Source organism: Ascaphus truei, chromosome 1 (assembly GCF_040206685.1).
Source record: "Ascaphus truei isolate aAscTru1 chromosome 1, aAscTru1.hap1, whole genome shotgun sequence".
Taxonomy (NCBI): Eukaryota; Metazoa; Chordata; class Amphibia; order Anura; family Ascaphidae; genus Ascaphus; species Ascaphus truei.
In genome coordinates this window covers 52,894,256-52,914,701 of record NC_134483.1, presented here as the reverse complement: position 1 = coordinate 52,914,701, position 20,446 = coordinate 52,894,256, and positions in this window count along the sequence as shown.

Sequence of the window (20,446 nt, the reverse complement as noted above, 5' to 3'; positions counted from 1 at the left end):
CTCTTAAGAAGGGGTTGACAGAGATTCCACGAGGGGAGTGAGGCACATGGCCGCTGTACCTAACTACCTGGGCCGCGACAAGGCCAACTGGTACCTTTCATTAGAGACAACGCCCAAAGAAGACGCCAAGAGAGGGATCAACGTGGTGCCAGATATGAAAGAGTGGAAATCTTCACTGCCTCGCCGGTTCAAGGTGACCATCCAGAACATCTCTGTAACGAGTGCTCACCACAAACAGGACGGGACCGCAGGGCTGAAGTGAAGATGTTAGAGTACATCGACAAACAACTGCTCAACCACGTCTGGACTGCAGAGTCATAGTTGTATAGCTGGGTCAGGGTAGGAAAGGTCAGATTAGTCGTGATATTCGCCATGGTCTAGGATTTGAGAAGTCGGATGGTTGTTGTGTGTAGCCGGGGTCAAGGGGTCAGAGAAGGTAGAAGTCCGGGTACAAGCTGAGGTCAAGGTAACAGATAAACAAGGCAGAATGCAAAGGCAATAGAAGGGCAGCAGGATGCTAGTGGCAAGCACTAGAAACATAAACAAGGTTAATGCTCAGCCAATTTGCCTAGGGGCTGGCTGAGCATATAAAGCACAGGGAGCCAATGGGAAGGCTGCAGGCAGTGAGTCTTCACACATAGACTGTGTACTGATAGGTAGGGGCGGAGTGTATCCCAGCTGTGGAGTAATGAAGGGAGTTATCATTAACCCATCAAGTGTTTCTGGTCATGTGATGCCACCGTATATTGGAGACAGGAGTGTCCTCCGATGCGCCATGGGAGGTGGTACGGGGGCGGAGCCTAGGTCAGGTGCTGGCAGGAATACTGCGGCGCTTGCGCGGCGTCACTGTCGCCCAATGCGTCATGGGACGCGTCACGGGGTCGGGACCGAGGTCCAATCCTCACAATCTCGCCTCATCCTATAAGGTTTGATGTCGGTCAAGCGCTGGGGCGAATATACCCCGTGGTGCAAGTAGAATCTCTAGCTCACGTAAATGCGGCTACCGTCTGGGAGACACCTCCCAGATTGCAATTTGACTTCTGTGAATCATCCTTACCACCGAAATGGAAGAAGCGCTTGAGCGAAACGTTGGCTGAACGCAAAGAGGTGTTCTCCACCAGTGAGATGGATGTTGGCTGCAGCAAGAGTGCTCAACACACGATCCGACTGAACGATGCCACTCCATTCTGGGAGTGTTCTAGATGCATAGCTCCCAGAGATGTGGAGGACGTGAGGGACATACTGAAAGAGATGGAGATGGCGGGCATCTTAACAGAATCCTGTAGCCCTTATGCCACTCCTATTGTGGTAGTGCGTAAGAAGAACGGATCCATGCACTTATGTGTGGACTACCACACCCTGAATCACCGCACGTTCCGGATCAATATACTCTGCCCAGGATTGAAGAGATCCTTAACGCCCTATACAGCACTCAGTGGTGCATTGTGCTGTACCTGAGGTCTGGGTACTACCAGGTACCCATGAGCTCCGAAGACAAGGAGAAGACAGCGTTTGTCTGCCTCCTTGGGTTTCACCAGTTCACCCGGATGCCCCATGCTATCTGTGGTGCACCTGCAACTTTCCAGGGACTGATGAAAAGGACCATCGGGGACATGAATCCCTGGGAATGTCTGGTCTATCTGGAAGATATCATCGTGTTCGGGAGAACGTTAGAAGAGCACGAAGAACGCCTTCAGAAGGATCTGGTTTAACTGGGAAAAGAAGGCCTGAAGTTGTCCCTGGACAAATGTTGCTTCTTCCGCACTTTGTTCACCTTTGTGGGCCACATAGTGTCCCCAGAAGGAGTAGCTACCGACCTGGGCTAAGTTCGAAGCCATAGTGAACTGGCTCAGACCAGATAACTTGATGGAGATACGATCCTTCCTGGGGTTTTGCAGCTACTACCGAAGATTTGTAGAGGAATACTCCAGCAAGGCCAAAGTCCGCAACAAACTGTTGAAAATCTACCCAGAAGAGCCTCTGCAAAAAACAACAACCCTGTGAACACCATTCGGGGACAAATAGATTTCTGCCTACGAGAAGGCCTTCACAGGGCTGAAGAAGAGTCTCACTGAAGCCCTTGTCTTGGCCTATGCAGACCCAGAGCAACCGTACATCCTGCACGTGGACGCCAGCTTCAACGGGCTGGGAACAGTATTACACCAAAAATACCCGGCAGGCCTCTGGCCTGTAGCATATGTGAGTCACAGTCTGATGGCGAGCGAGCAGAACTACCCAGTCCATAAACTGGAATTCCTTGCGCTCAAGTGAGCCGTTGTAGATAAGCTACACGATTATCTTTACTGGGTCTCTTTCGAAATGCGAACTGACAATAATCCTTTGACATACATCTTGGCCTCTGTCAAGTTGGTTGCCACCGGTCACAGGTGGTTGGCTGTTCTGTCCAACTATCAATTTACCGTAAAATACAAGCCAGGGCCCTTGAATATCGTAGCCGATGCTCTCTCCAGAAGGCCTGCACTGAATTCAACATCAGACGATGGGATTCGGGCAATGTGCTCCACTGCGGTTATAGTGGAGTACAAAGTGGCCTTTTCCGAACTCAGAGTGGCGGACTCATTGGGGTGTCAGTCAAAGGCACTTCCTGCAGCATACTGTCATCCAGAAGGCATGTCCATCACGCAAAATACCATCATGAAATGGAAAGAGTTAGTGATACATGAGATGCAAGACCAGGTGGCTAAAGCCATATGCCGGGCCTTCCTAGAAAACAACCCCTGCTTAGTGAAGGGTGCTCCTGCCGACATGGTTGCTGTTATCATGAGGGAATGGGACAAGTTCTGCATGGACCGTGGCCTCTTCTACTGGGTTACATCGTAGTAACAGACCATTACACCCGATACGCTCAAGCGGTCCATACCAAGGTGGGAGAAGTACTTTATCCATTACGGGTAACCTAATCGGATGCACTCCGATCAAGGGTGAGACTTCAAAATCAAGTTAATCAAAGAACTCCTAAAGCTGCTCAATATCGAGAAGTCTCGTATGACTCCCTACCACCCTGAAGGAGATGCTCTTCCGGAATTTTCAACCGAAATCTACTGGATATGCTGGGCACTCGACTACTTGGATATCTCTCTTTTTATTGATATTAACAACAAGTTACAGATGGATGTCTTTAGGAAGGCAAATTCTAAAAATGCCTTTCTAAGAGCTACTAGTGGACATCCCCAATCTTTGATCCGAGGAATCCCTGAAGGGCAATTTCTTAGATTAAAAAGACTTTGTTCAAACAAAGAGCTGCTCGTGGAACAATCCAGAGATCTCACTCAGAGATTTAGACAAAGGGGTTATGAGATACAAGATATACAACATGCATTTGATAATGCTTATCTTACTAATAGATCTTCTTTACTTAAACAAACGCCACACATAATAATGGATAAAAAGGATGATGTACAGCTTTCTTTTATTACCCTATACAGTAGACACGCAGATGATATAAAACACATTATCTCAAGACATTGGGGTGTCCTGAAACTTGATTCTGAATTATCATCTATCATTCAGGACAAACCCAAATGTGTGTTAAAAAAAAAGCAAGAACACTAGCTACCCACCTCTCACCAAGTCTGTACACAGCACCAATTACTCAGACTAAGAAATGTGTAGCCTCAACAGGCTTTCATAAATGCGGTTTTTGCAGTGTCTGTCGATATGCAAAATCGATAGTCTATCAAATACAAAATCAATAATGACAAACTCAAAATAAAAAATGGCATTTCTTGTAATAGTAATTTTGTCATTTATAAATTGACTTGTGGATGTGGCAAAGAATATATTTGAAGGACTATTAGACCGCTGAAGGTGAGAATTATGGAACATTTAAGAAATGAGATATCCGTTTCCCTGTTTCGGAACATTTCTCTGAATGTCCCAACAGTTACCTAGATTCTTTCACCTTAAGCGGTCTTGAACAGATCCCCATGCCCATCAGGAAAGGCAACCGGCAGAACATTTTAAATAAGAAAGAAATGTTTTGGATTAAGACGTTAAATATATTGGCCCCCCACGGCCTCAATATAGACTGGGAATTAAAACATTTCCTTAATTAGTTTAATTTATCTGCTAATTTCTTTGTTATTTGGTTCAATTTATCATTCTTATTTACAAATAACATATCTTTTTTTCTATATAATTACACAAGAGGACTAAAGGGATCTTTTTCATCCAAAAGAATTTCTTTCATCCAACAAGTTTATAAAAAATCCAAAATAACATGATAGTATCAATTTATATATATATATATATACTTGTGGTGTTGAAAGCTAATCACGAAAGCCCATTACGGTCACTTCAGGAACTGACAGTTTGGCAAATCATGTCAACACGTGTTTAACACACAACAAACACAAATATTGATATATATACAAACTCATTTGTTGCTATGGGCACTCGATTGATTTATTGTGTTTATATGTAATGTATACTGTACCATATTGCATCATTCAAATATTTCCAACAATTGCCCATATATTGCATCTATGTATTTATCATTTATTCATCTATTATATATACATGGTATCATTCAGCCAGTACATCTTAGATTATGTTTAATAATCTTCGTCTGGATTTTGTGTTGTTGTCTTTTATTATAAATTGTATTGTTTAAATAAGCCATATGTATCATTGCTATTGTAGCAGATACTCTTGCCACAGCTGTCACTACACTGATCACGGCTTGACTAGATTTGGTTTCCTATTTTTTTTGGGGTGCAGTTATATCCGTGCACAGGGGTCATCAGCAAATGGCATTAGGACAGCTATATATACCTTCTTAGCGGGAGCATAGTTACTCTTCGACAAAGCGTGTTCTTGCTCCTGAAGGATGTTTATATTGTACTGCCAAGGTAGAAAATAAATTTTTGCATATGATCCAGCCTCCATCCATTTTTTCGGTTGTGCACCTCTTCCCCCATGGGAGTTCCTTCCTGCTATGCTGGACACTCTGAAGGGCTCCGAAAAGGCCAGATGGACTGTCAGGAATTGGCGTCCTCCGCGCTCCCCACACAGAGCACTCTCTCCCCTCAGGGAGTCCCTGGACACACAAAACAATCTTGCCTTACCGACCTCTGCGGCTCCCCGCCCCTGCCGCCGTCGCGGGATCACTCCCCTCGGTGATTCCTCTGCTCAGCGCCGGGCGCGCCCACGCCCTCCCGCTCGCACACCTGCACCATCCACTGGCTCGGTCCACGCGCGTACACGCGTTACGGAGCGCGCTCATTCTGCACACTCTTCTTCCTGTCCCCTGGACCTCAGGCTCCGCCCCCGCACACCACACGAGCATACTCAGGTTACCAACAAGACTCACCTGGCCTGTTATGCCTGCACCAATCTGAAGTGTCTCCCTGTAGCTCTTCCTGTCCCGCCTCCGTTCCTAATTGGACCTTCCTGCTTTATCTAGCTGCTCTCTGCTCTCAGTCTTTGCTCTGTATGGAAGTACTTCTGGATTCTCTCAGTGTTTTCACAGGTTCTGATGCAGCTTGTACGACTACCCCCTCTGGCTCTCGATCTCGGCACTCCTTGGACAACGCTCACTCTGGTAACCCCTTGAACACGGCTTGGACTACGACCTATCTCCGCTCTCCACTCCCTGACTTCGGCAATGCATTCTTCACTCTTTCTCTACAACCGGTACCGGTAAGTATTTTCTACCTTACTACACCTGGCCTGGCAACACTTTATACCACACTCCAGACACGCTCCCGTTGCTGTGGGTGCGTGTATTGCCACTTCCCCCTTCAGCTCAGCGGACGGGTCTTGTCTGTGGGCAGCACCGGCGTAACATGGAGCAAGCATGTAAAGCCTTTAGTACATGCCTACAATTGCACCAGGCATGAATCCACAGGATACACACCCTATTTTATGATGTTCGGCAGAGAGGCGCGACTACCTGTGGACATTCGTGTCAGAGTATTCACCAACGGTATACGAACATAACTCACTACAAATATGTGCAAAGGCTCCAGGATAACCTCCATAGAGCATATCAGTTGGCGGAAAAAGCCACCACCAAGCTGAACGAGAATAACAAGCAGAGGTATGACCATAAAGTACACTGCAGGATACTTCGGCCTGGAGACAAAGTTCTCCTGGGAATTTAGGAATACCAGGGAAGTTAGCTGACCGCTGGCGAGAAGCTCCCTTCGAGGTTGAGTCACAGATGCCTGGCCTCCCTGTATACCGCATCAGAGATTCCGAGGGAAGGGTAAAGGTCTGGCATCAGAATAACTTGCTACCTATTACTCAAGTGGTGGAAGGTGAACCTGAACCATCCCAAATACTGCCTTCAAGTGAACAGTAAGAGTCCAGCGAATTTCCGAATGCGGCAATGGAAGACAATCAGGATCCTTTGAAAGGAACTTCTTCTACTACAAATGAAGATTGGTGGGCACCACCAGAAGAAACGGGTAATGGGCCTGTCCTCCATGTACGCTCTCTAGCGGCTTCATAAAAGCCGACTGCTCAACCGAAGGAGTCCGAGTTTCGTTCCTCCTAGAGACTATGTAAGTGTCACACCCTGTGAGAGGGTGGGAGGGAGTGGGAAGAGAGAAAGAGGGGGGGGGGAAGAGACAGAGAAAGAGGGGGAAGAGCGAGATGGAGATGGGCAAGAATGATAGGAGGGTAGCAGATGGATAGATAGATAGATAGATAGATAGATAGATAGGTAGGTAGGTAGATAGGTAGGTAGGTAGATAGACAGACAGACAGACAGACAGACAGACAGACAGACAGACAGACAGACAGACAGACAGACAGACAGACAGACAGACAGACAGACAGACAGATAGATAGATAGATAGATAGATAGATAGATAGATAGATAGCTGAGAGAGGAAGAGCGAGTGGGAAAGCAGAAGAGGGAGTGGGAGAAATGAAGAGGGAAGGGGAGAGAAGAACAGGGAAGGAAGAGGTAACGGGTGAAGAGGAAAAGGAAAGTGTGGGAGAGGAAAGGATGGAAAGAAAAGGGAGGGGAAAGAGAGAGAGGGATTGGTGAAGAAAGAGAGGGAGAAGAGAGAGTGGAAAAGGAAGGGGGAGAAAGAAGAAAGAGAGGACAAGGGGAAGAGAGGGAGGGTAAAGAGAGGGGGAAGAGAGAGGGTAGAGGAAGAGAGAGAGTGGAATGGGGGCCAAAAGGGAGAAAGAGGGGGGGAAGAGAGAGAGGGGGGGAAGAGAGAGAGGGGATGGTGAAGTGAGATGGTGGAAGAAAGAGAGGGAGGTTAAACAGAGAGGGGCAAAGGGGAACAGAGAGGGGGAAGATAGAGATGTAGGGGACAATAGAGAGAGAGGGAGAAGAGAGAGGGGGAGCTAGAGAGAGAAAGGGGAAGAAGGAAGGAGAGCGATAGGGGGGAAGAGGGAGAGAGAGGGATGGGGAGGGAGGGAGGGGAGAGAGAGAGGGGGAAGAGAATAGAGAGAGGGAGGTGTAAGGATCCATGATCTGCGACGCACTCGGCGCACTCGGTGCTTACCCCAACCCGTGATTGGGTTCCCCGCTCCTCCCATCAACCGTGACGCTCCTCTTCCTCCTCCTCTGACCATCCGCCATGCTATGGGTGCACGCGCATCCCACGCGGTGGTAAATAAGCTTTCCTCCGGTGCCGCCTCCAGAATCCGCCCACACAGGGACGTCATTGGCGCGCAGCGTGCACACGTGGTCGCGCACAAGTCGTGTCATCAGGGATTCTTCCCACACCTGTCTCCTGCACCGAAACTACCAATCACGGTCAGCCTTACCATCGCACCTCCTCCTGTCTGCAACCTCATTGGTACCTCTCTCCTATATATGCTCAGCTGGCCAATGGCAAATCGTCTGAGCATAAACCTTCCAATGTGCAAAGTGTTCACTGCTACCCTTGCCTCCACAGTCTTGTCTTGTATGGTTCCTAGTTTCTCTGTTCCTGATCCCAGCTATTCTTCTGGACTCCGCTCTTCTAAACTCCTGACCCCGGCTACCAATGATGATCCGCACCTCTCTAATCCCGACCTTGGAAAAATACCACGACAATCCGCACCTCTCCAATCCAAACCACGGCTAAGTACCTTCAATGATCCGCACCTCTCCAACCTCGGCAAGTACCTCTAACTACCCATACCTCTTCAACCCCGACCCAGCTACCTCAACCAATCACACTCCAGACGTGCCCACGTGGCTGTGGGTTGGTGTTTATATATCCCCACCTCAGCCTCGGGGTCACGCCTTGTTTGTGGTGATCCCTCCATTACAGGAGGGGGATGGACATGAAAGAATGATAGAGGAAGAGAGAGAGGAAGAGGGAGAAAGAGGGAGTGGAAGAGGGGGATAGAGAGAGAGGAAAAGAGTAAAGAGAGAAAGGGAGAAGGGGAAGAGAGAGAGAAAGAGAGGAGGGAAGAGGGAGCGGGAGAAAGAAATAGGAAGGAGGAGGAAGAAGGAGGGGGAGAAAATAAGAAGGAAGGGGGAGAGGAGTACAGAGAGGAAAGAGGGAGGGGGAGAAAAGAAGAAGGCAGGCGGAGAGAAGAACACAGAGGAAAGAGGAAGAGTGAAAAGGTGAAGAGGGAAGGGGGAAAAGGGGGAGAGAGAAGGGAGGGGAAAGAGAGGAATTGGGGAGGAGAGAGAGGAATTGGGGGAAGAGAGTGAGAGGAGTGAGGGAAAGAGGGAAGATAGAGTAATGAGGAAACATACAAAAAAGTTTTGGTGGGTAAAAAAAAGTGACAAAACCCTCCACCGTACAGTGTAGAGCAAATAAAAATACTACTTGTGGTACATTCACACCGCAGACAGGTCTGCAAATCTGCCTTTCAGCATTATCTCGTGCTTCCACTGCAGCCAAGGATAGTGTTTACGTTGTATTGCTTCCATATATTTCCTTGTAACAGTTTTTGCATCTTGCTGTTATCTCTAAATAAAGTTCTAAACTTTGAAAGAACCTACTTGGATATTTTATCGTTGACCCTTTAGTCACATTACGGAGGACTGACTCCTTCTACTAAACCCTATGTGGATTGGATGTGTTGGCATCCATATTGGTGTAACCCCTCTACTTTTATCTTTCAGACTTATGACTATAGCTGAGGCTGGGGCCTGAGTCCCTCTTAATTACTTACTGGGCCACATGTGGCTCACGGTCAGACAGCAGGAAGAATACAAACACAGTATGGGTGATACATCTTGTTTACTGATACCTTACTAAATATGGTACCTTGTGATCCTCAGGTGAGGATCACTACATACAGTATACAGGTTTTTAAACAATCCGGATTAATGCTGCACAGGTGTGGATCAGTGTCAGTGATGTAGTAGCCACCCAAAACTAGGTATGTTGGCTTGTGATGGAGCCGCACACGGGGGGAGCTTGTTGTGTACTGAACCTGTTGCAGGCCTGTTCTTCAAAAAGGGTGCTTTGGTACCATTGTGCTTTTATAACTGTTGAGGGTCCCCTCTGGCAGCGTTTGATCCACATCTGGAACTGTAGCTCTCTGATCCTGCTGCCACGTGCACTCTGCGTAGATCTGATCCAACATGGCGGCTCCCCAAATTTTGAAGGCTCCTCTCCTACATAGTCCATTATTATTGGCTGCTCTCATGTCCACCACAGTCACATGTAAAGAACACTTTAGAAAGGAACCTGCCAGGGGACAGAGTGAGTGTGTGTGAGCTCATCACACACAAGGTTACATCGGCGATTGATTATTGCTAATAGGCAAGTGTTCATCTCAGACACCTGTGAATACCCCCTTTCCTAGCTCCCCCGTCTCTATTTAAATTCCCATGGTGGGCATCTAAATAGAAAGCCGCAGATGCAGGATCCACACTCATCTTACATGGCAGTCATAGAAAAGGTAGGATGTAGTCGGGTGACTGCTATCGGATAAAGATGCTCAGTACAATTATACTGTGCAGTCATTTCATTTGTTTATTGAAGAAGAACTGCATGAACTGCTGCTATAATTTGGAACTATTTGGAATTTGCGTACAGTAGATTGACTTTGTAGATTTTATTATTAAAATCATTGAGCAGGGTCTCCCTCTATACACTTTATATCAGTTTGTGTAAACCTGGCAGTACTTATACCTAATAACTACGCAAGCTAAACTAAAAAATATATTTCCAATATGTAAATAACGAGAAATTATAATGCAAAATTACATATTTCAGTCATCACCCTGGAACAAAAGCAATTAATGAAGTAAAATATTTATAACAATTATGAGTACGTAACTTGTTTTCAAGAATGGCCAGCCCTGTAGGCTTTAGCCCCTCTGTGCTGTTTGGGTTTGTAATGCATTATAATCAGTGGGAGAATTGTGATGCTAATAGGGGGTAACGAGTATCCCTACTTTTGTATTTTCTACCACGAGTACAAGTACTTTTTATTGATAAACGTATGGTTCCACTTTCTATTTAAAGGAGATTTGATATATTTTAGGGATTCTCTCTCACTTTCTGCATTCTTTAAAAAAAAATGGACAATATAGCTTTTACCCAAAATTAAATACCTGTAGAATATTGTAGAAGCCACTGCAACTATTGATTATAATCAGGCTGTTATGCATCTTTGGATTAGGAAATGATATATCTTGTGATTTTGTAATTTATTTTAGCTGAGCTGCTAAAAACTCAATAACAGGACCGACCTAAAAATAGAGTGTTTTTTGTTAATTTTTATCTTTTGAGACAACTGTGTGTATATGAGAACCTACAGTACAGTACTTCACAAGTAATGGAAGCCTTGAGTCTAATAATAATCACAAGCAGATTTAGCCTTTCTTCCTGGCAAGGCTCTGATTTCTCCTACCTGAGGCATGTCCCTACAGTGAAACCCCCACAGAAACCACAAGAGTCAAGGTAATAATTTACCTATTGTCTATAACAGGGCTCTTCAACCAGTGGCCTACGTGCTATTTCTAACTTGTTTGTAGAAATTTGCTACATTAAATGTTTTTGTTTTTCTTTTTTTTATTTTTATTCTGGTGATGCCCTACCCTATCCTCCACACTATTGTAATTTTATTATCATATATTAATAATTCATTGCTCTGTTTATTTATTTTTCATATTATTTACTATGTATCAAAAATATTTTTTGTATCGACCTTTATAAATATGTTTTTTTATTATTATTATTATTAATAATTATTAGATAGTAAGCTCTTCGGAGCAGAGACTCCTCTTCCAAAATGTTACTTTTATGTCTGAAGCACTTATTTCCATGATCTGTTATTGGTATTATTTGTTATTTAAATGATTGTTACGTGTATTACTGCTCTGAAGCGCTATATACATTAATGGCGCTATATAAATAAAGACTTACATTACATTACTTGGAGCCCCCTCTTTTGAGACTACTAGTTCTGTAAAAGCGTTGATTAACTTAAGGGGTTAACTGTGTAAGCTCAATCAGGTTACTCCCCTCCCCACCATGTGATGTATGATGTCAATGTAAGGGTATATATAGCTGCCTCTTACAGGGCTGCCAACAGAAATTGTGGGGCCCGGGACAAACATTTTAAGCAGGGCCCCACCCCCACCCCGTGTTGGTGGTATTGCCTGCTCCCCACACCCCCCATTTCACACCTCACAAGCCCCCTCTTTCCCCCCACCTTCCCATGTTGAAGGAAAATCTGTTATTTCCTCCCCTGGCTTCAGAACCGAGAGGAACCTTTCCTCTGCCAGGTAAACTGAAGCCTTGTGACTGGATACTACACCATCTGCACCATTTTACAGCAGACTTCCCCGGAGAAGCTTTCACGCCCTGCAACTGTTATCTCCGGTCTTTGGTGAACTTCCGGCCTGGAAGACGAACGAAATGAAACGTAACGCACACCAGGTTTCAAATCCTTTGTCTCAATTTATTACTCATAGGGTAATGACTTTTATACAGAAAAAAAAGATATTGGTTAGAGGCGTAACATAGGCGTATCCTAGGTGTAACATAGGCGTATCCTAGGTGTGTCTTGGGCGTAGCTTTGATTGGAGGCGTGATTTAGGGCCAGGACATATTAGTGGCGTGACTTTTGAGACGTGTCTTTTACAATATAAGCAATGTCTGACTACATAGCTTATTCATTGTCTGTTATCAAAAGATACCTTGAGTCTTAGCAACTATATTACACTATTTTGCTTCTTGCAGAGAACCATTCTATTATATTCAACTAAAACACCAGGAAATTGACATCACAAAAGTATCTAGTAATATCCTGACCAGAAAGAAAGGAAATGCAATTTAGCAGAGACTGAGTGCGTTAGGAATTATATTTCAGCAAAAGGCTGACTACAGAATCTTAACTAGTTATGACCAGACAAAATGGAAGCTTAACATGAGTGTAGATTCTGGCCTGACATACTGGTCCTAACAATTCCCTCCTTTTTGTTCTCTAAAAGAACAAATACCCTTACTAGGTACGCTTCTCTATGACTATGGCCTTATGGCGACCAATAGTATCATAGACTCTGTTCATGGCCACACATGAATTATTAGTTGCATACATGGCGTGAGATGAAACTGAAGGTTTCCTTGAGACAAATGATAGCATTGCACACTTAGCACAGTGAAAAATAACAAAAATTGCTGCGATTATACTAATCACTACAATAAAACCATAGAGAATTTTCATACCTAATTCTCTGATTCCAACTAGTGAGTCCTGACATCCAATTTAAGCTAAGGCCTGAGGATTCTTTACGCATCCTTGCCTGAATTTCCTGTAACTTATCCATATCTTTATGAATAGCGCCAGACACTTCCTCAATATAGGCACAGCACTTCTGTCATACAAGTTTACAAACACCTCCTTGTGAGGCTAGCAGATAATCAAGAGCCATTCTATTCTGTAATAATACTGTTCGGATCTGCTCTTGTTCATTAGTCAGACGGATAATAGCATCACTTGTCTGATTAAGAGCATCATTAATATTTACCATAACATCACTTAATTTAGAATAGAGATCCAGAACACCTAAACTAGGTATAAAAACCCTATCTGCAATGCGGGTTGGACTAATGGTCCTGGTCAGATCTTTTCGATTTCTCAGCTTCCCTTGGGATAATGTGTCAGATACATAGAAAGTGGGAAGAATGAAACCCAGATAACAAAGGGCAGTGTGATTGCAGGGTACAATCTTAGTGGCCCACATGCCCCACAACCAATAGATATATATATATATATATATATATATATATATATATATATATATATATATATATATATATATATATATATATATATATATCATTAAATATTTCTATAGATTAGAATATGTCACATAATCTAAGGGTCAGCTATTTGTGAGAATTGGTGGGGGCTAATTTCTGCTAAGATCGACTGCACAAACATTCTTCTTGCACACATCTTTCATACTGCATTTACTCAGAATGGCAAAACGGACCAAGATGGCTGCTATGGTCAAAATGGCTGACTTGTGATCCTTTCCCTTTCCCTTTGTGACCTCCCACCTTCCTCATATCCAGTCTTCTCAGTCCCCCCATATCCTTAAGAGACAGTCTATTTAAGGAACAAAACAGTTAACCGTTTCATAGTCCTGATGGACCAAGATGTCCAAGTTGTGCATAACTTCATTCCTTTCTTTTCTGGCCATTATATCAGCCCAGTTGATTTCTTCTTTGGTCTCTTCTTCTGGGGGACTGGCGACATCATCACCGCAGAGAGGCATAGCGTCGGTGGGGGTTGCAACGCAATTCTGGATCAGAGTTTTGCTGTACTTAATACATAGAGAGCAATGAGTAGGACAAACACACACATACAAAAACATTCGCTAGCTTCGCTCAAAGCAAATCAATCCAACCACCAAGTCCCCATGGTCCCTAAATCCTGGATAAATACACAACATCGCGCTTTAACTAGGGCGCATACATGCCCCTCCTTTTGAGGCTAAAATATAGTCCAGAGCTATTTTATTCTGCGGGGCCATTAATTTAAACTAAACCTATTCTTGGTTAAATGAGTAAATGTCTGTGATTGTATGATTTAGGATATCCCTGTAAACCTGTCATACAGTAACCCAACTCCTACATTTGGGAATACATTTCCTGAAACTTATTCTCCCCATAGACTACTTTTTAGCACTTGTGTATTGGGTGCATCTCTTCTGTTTCTAACTCTACCTGTGAGCAATTAACATAACCGTGTGTTTGACTGATAAAACATTCTCCCACCGGGATATCATTCTTCAGGAAGATTCTATTAACCTATAAATCCAAACAAAATAAACAAAGTTAAACAAATAATACCTTATACTATTTTGTCATCCTTATGGGACGCCACTTACACAAACATAATGGAGCATACATTGTAACTGAAAAATAATAAAAACCTGTAAAAATAAAAAGTTCAAAGTTCGTGTGTTGAGGCCTGGACATTTTTGCCTATAATCTTTTTCCCTTGATGATTAGTGGTCAGAGAGTATTGTGTCCATTAAAACACTTATTTGCAGGTGCTATGTCTTTGTCTTTATTAGCTGGTTGTGCCTAGGCTGGCACTATTTTGACGTGCGTGATGTGTATCCATGATGATAAGAAATTTTTACTGTAATGCTGGTGATGAGTAGTATTTAAATGGCCTTTTCATCTGGTATGAAGAGCGTGCTTGCGTAGAAAATGCTTGACCATTAACCCGTCTTGCGTAGGTGCACTTTCAGCTTTAACCTGTGCCTAGAAAGACTCAAAAATATATATTAGTTGCATGCAATACTTATTAATTGTTTTATTACCAATAACATGGTCCTTAATTCGTTACTTTGAACTACTGATGGTCATAACTCATCCCATAAGTGTCTCATAGGGAGAGAATTTATACCTAGAAATAAATTCTTGTATTAATATGGTTACTACTATTATCAGCATCCACAATATTAAACAGAGATATTCCCTATTAACGCTCCTCAAATTTTAAACTAAGCAACCAGTATGGACTTGACTTTGCTACAATCCAAGTTCCTAAAACTTGGTACCTCAGCCTTTGCCAAACCAGTTGCTTCCATAATCAACTCTATCCTGTCTGCAGGCCATATCCCTAAGACCTGGAAAACTGCTAGAGTTGTCCCAATCTTCAAAAATGGGGACAAAAATACTGTCTCAAACTACAAATCAATCTCTCTTCTCCCAATACACACTTACTCTCATTCATACCTAACTGCCATCTGCCATTTTCTCTGATGCAAATGGTGTCAACCTTTTAGTCATTTAATACTAACTAACCTTAAAACTCGCCCCACAAGTCAAGCATCCCAACAGCCTGCACTCATGGCTATTGTCCCACACCCACAGTCACTCCTGGCTTTCACCTCAAACACTCCACTGTAACTATTCTGCTAAAAATGTGAAATGCTTTGTATATAATATATATACCCTGTTCACTTATGCAATTATATATCCCCTGTCCTTTAACTCTATTTCCAGGACATACCCAAAAACAAATAAATGGTTACAAAATTATAAATTTGGCACATATCATATATCCCTCAACATAGGGACGGCTTGCTACCTGCTTTGCTGTGACATCTGCAAAGGTATTATTATTTACCAGGGGCCTGTCAGCTCTTGGAGTTAACATTGCTATAATAAATTCAATAACCTATGTATGTATCTCCCCTCTTTTGTTCATATATTATCTATATATGTGAACAAAAATACAAAAATACAAAAAAAATTATGAAAACAGGTTGCTTTGATATATAGCAAAATTAAACTGGTAAATAGATTTGTATGTGTAGTGACTACAAAATATTTACTGCTTGTGTTAAAAGAAAAAGCCTGCAGTAGGTCTTTTAACAACTGTGGCATTTACAATATAAGAAAAAATCCTGAAATCCTGAACAAAAGATTTCCTTTTAAAATAGACAAATAATTTTGAACTCTTTGCAAAGTGCTGAGCACACGGCCAGCATTAACTTTAAAAGACACTCTGACTTTAAAAATAAAAAAATAATTTTCAAAGCGATTTTTTTTTTTTTCTGGGAAAACAGCCAGAAACCTCAAAGTACAGATAACGGACAATGGGTTTCACTGTCTAATTCATATTAACTGCTTGATTAATCCTCACGCAGGGGATTGTAACATTAGTTTAATGTTAAATATGAAGCTTTTCACGCTGTCCTAACACTGCATTTTGTATGGTCTTTCAAAAATTAAATAACGGGAATATTTCAAATTACTTATAAACACCGTCTATGCCTACAAGAGCATGCAACATTCTTCCACTCATTCCTCTGAATGCCTTCTGAAAGAAATCTCATATTCTTGCAAACTTCCATCAATACAATTGCTATCCCGTTTTAACTATGCCCTCTCTTAAACTAAACAAAATATCTTCAAACATGCAACAGTTGTACCATGACTAAAAAAACAGCAAGCTTGACCCTACCTGTCTTGTATGGCTTCTACACTGCTTATTTGACGCAGACAATTCTCGCTAAAATAACTGACCTCCATGCTGCTAAAGGCAGATATCACCACACTCCGCTCACACCACGGACTCCCTCCTTTTGAAGCGCTATGTACATTAATGGCGTTATATACATATATAATACAATATATTAATTCAAACAGTGCTTATGAGCTCTTACAAGCATTTTAAACAAAAACAGCCCCAAATATATTTTAATCCTGTAGAAATAAAATTGAAATGTGTTATCTTACTGCTTTACGGAAAAGAAGACAGTTCTACATTACCTTTTTACTCATGAATAAACTGCTTAAGCACAGAGCTAGTTAATTTTAATGTGAATGCTTCGCATTCTTTAAACTGTAAGAGAGAGGCTGTGACCCTCCTTTTATTAAGATAGAAATACCACAAACGAAAAGAAATGTGTCCGGTTTAAAAAGTATCCGCCTGGCCAGGATGAATAAACCTTTCAAACTATAACCAGGGACAGAGCTGAATATACTCCCCTTTTGTTGTGAGGTATTTCTCTCTATATTCGGTGTACACCTTTTTAAAACCTTTTAAAATTTAGATTTCATCATGACCAACTAATATTCATATTTTTGTACAGATGTTAATCAGCATGACCACACAGTGTCTTTCACACAAGAAATCATTCAGGAAAAAATTCATCAGGGTTACAAACAAACTCGGTAGCAGTGTTTTTTTTGTTTTTTTGTTTTTACAGAGACTTTGACTCTGAGCCCCCACGGGCAAAGCAGCACTTCCCTGCTTCTGACTCTGATATGGGCACTCTCTCTGCCAATGACCAGTATTACCACAGTTAAAACAGGCACCATTATTCTGAGCTATTCTCCCTGATTGATTTCTGGGACCAGCATAAGATCTCCGTCTATTCTGCCCTCTGCCTTGTAAATACATTGCCTTATTTTCATGCCGAGAACAACCTTCTGCATATTCGACAAACGGGTAATGACTAGCTGTCTGAGCAACAAATTCCTCAGGAATCCGACCAGATTTACACTCGCATTTAAAAATTTGTACATTCCTAGGCTTCCGTCCAGAGTCACTCTTACTCATGCAAGCACCCATTAGTAGCTTAAAGAAAAACAGCTAAATTATGACAAATAATTGCAATATTTATACTTACACAATATACAATGGTCGTTCAGCTAGATCAGAGATAACAGTCCAGTCGTGCACAGAATTTACCGGACTCTTACCAAAAATTCTGTTTAAAAGGGCCTATCCCAATTCTTCAGTCACAATTTAGGTCTATTAAATTCCCAGAGGGGGTGAAGCATCATATATAAAAAAAATTACATATATACTCACAACCTCTGTGAACTTCCCACTTCTAGACGCCAAAACTGAAGGAAAATCCGTTATTTCCTCCCCTGGCTTCAGAACCGAGAGGAACCTTTCCTCTGCCAGGTAAACTGAAGCCTTGTGATTGGATACTACACCATCTGCACCATTTTGCAGCAGACTTCCCCGGAGAAGCTTTCAAGCCCTGCAACTGTTATCTCCGGTCTTTGGTGAACTTCAGGCCTGGAAGACGAACGAAATGAAATGTAACGCACGCCAGGTTTCAAATCCTTTGTCTCAATTATTACTCATAGGGTAATGACTTTTATACAGAAAAAAAAGATATTGGTTAGAGGCGTAACATAGGCGTATCGTAGGTGTAACATAGGCGTATCCTAGGTGTGTCTTGGGCGTAGCTTTGATTAGAGGCGTGATTTAGGGGCAGGACATATTAGTGGCGTGACTTTTGAGACGTGTCTTTTACAATATAAGCAATGTCTGACTACATAGCTTATTCATTGTCTGTTATCAAAAGAGACCTTGAGTCTTAGCAACTATATTACACTATTTTGCTTCTTGCAGAGAACCATTCTATTATATTCTACTAAAACACCAGGAAATTGACATCACAAAAGTATCTAGTAATATCCTGACCAGAAAGAAAGGAAATGCAATTTAGCAGAGACTGAGTGCGTTAGGAATTATATTTCAGCAAAAGGCTGACTACAGAATCTTAACTAGTTATGACCAGACAAAATGGAAGCTTAACATGAGTGTAGATTCTGGCCTGACATACTGGTCCTAACACATGTATTTCTTTCCCTTCCGTCTCCCCCCATCTCACTCTCCCACCTCGCATGTATTTCTCTCCCCTGCTTCTCACTCTTACTCAATGGGCCCGGGACGCCAGTACCTTCTGTCCCCCCCTGTTGGCGGGCCTGGCCTCCTATGTTCTAGAAGTAGGTGCTTCAGAGTTCTGACAGGGATCCTCACTGTGAGTCCTGTAAATAGGTTTGTATGTATAGCCATGTGTATTAAGATGTGTCCTGTCACTGTTTTTTTATTTCAGATAGGAAGGTACCCTTTAAGATAGCACCTATTAAAGGAATGGGCACCATAAGTGGTGGGAAAGGGATGCCACTTGTCTAGGTCTCATAGGGTTGCCCCTACCTCAGCCTCACCACCACTGTCTTCACCGATATTGCAACCTTGTATTCATATAGAACCCACCCATCTCAATGCATCATAGCCTCCTTGCAAGAGGTCCCCACTATATCCTTTAATGATGGGCCCTCAAGTTATGCACCTCCCCTGAATAGGGTTGCCAGGCGACTTCTCCAAAAATACTGGACACAATGGTGAAAGGTGTGACATGCTCGAGGCACACATTCAACACACAAACACCTCTCTCTCCGATCTATGTTTCCTCCTCTCCTTGACCCATCCCAGGCTCCTGACACCTCCTCCTAATTGGCTGCATTACCCAGCAGCAGCCAATCAGAATGGAGGAAGCTGCCCAGCCCCCTAGTAACAGTCCTGTTCTCTCCCTGCTCGGGGAAATCCCACGGCCTCCCAAGCCCGTCAGGTCACTATGTCCAGAGAGCTAATACAGGACACATACATGTCCAGTATAACCCTTCATGTCCAGTATAACCCTTTATGTTTTACTGGACAGAGTGTCCAAATATAGGACAGTCCGGTTCAATACCGGACACATGGCATACCCTACCCTTGAATAGGAGTTACATAGTAGATGAGGTTGAAAAAAGACGTACGTCCATCAAGTTCTACCTATGCTAAATTTAGACAAGATCATTTATCCTATATCTGTACTTACTTATTGATCCAGAGGAAGGCAAACAAAAAACCCCAGTGTTATATCATCCAATAATATCTAATAAAGGGAAAAATAAATTCCTTCCTGACTCTAAGAATTAGCAATCGGATTACTCCCCGGAACAACATCCTTCCGATGTTTACTTATTTGGTATATCCCTGTATACCTTTCATTTCTAAAAAGCTGTCCAACCTTTTTTTGAACAAATTTATTGTATCTGCCATCACAGTCTCTATGGATAATGAATTCCACATTTTAACTCCCCTTACTGTAAAGAACCGTTCCTTTGTTGCTGGTGAAATCTCCTTTCCTCCAACCTAAAGGGATGCCCGTGGGATGAATAGTTCTTTTGAAAGCTCCTTGTACTGTCCTCGAATATATTTGTATATAGTTATCATATTTCCTCTTATACGCCTTTTTTCTAATGTAAATCAATCTAATTTAGCTAGCCTCTCCACATAAGTTAGATTGTCCACCCCCTTTATTAATTTGGTTGCTCTTCTCTGCACTCTCTCTAGTTCCATAATGTATTTTCTAAGGTGTGGCGCCCACAATTGTACTCCATATTCAAGGTGTGGCCTTACAAATGTTTTGTAAAGGGGCATAATTATGTTTACTTCCCTTCCATCCATTGCCCGTTTAATGCGATAAGATCTTGTTTGCCTTTGCAGCTACTGCATGACTTTGGGCACTATTGCTAAGCCTGCTGTCTACAAGCACTCCTAAATTCTTCTCCATCAAAGATTCCCCCAATTTTTCCCCATTTAATTTGTAAGTCGTCTGTTTATTCTTGCTTCCCAAATGCATAACCTTACATTTATCTGTATTAAATCTCATCTGCCATTTACCTGCCCACGTTTCCAGGCTCCCCAAGTCCTTCTGAAGAGAAATTACATCCTGCTCTGA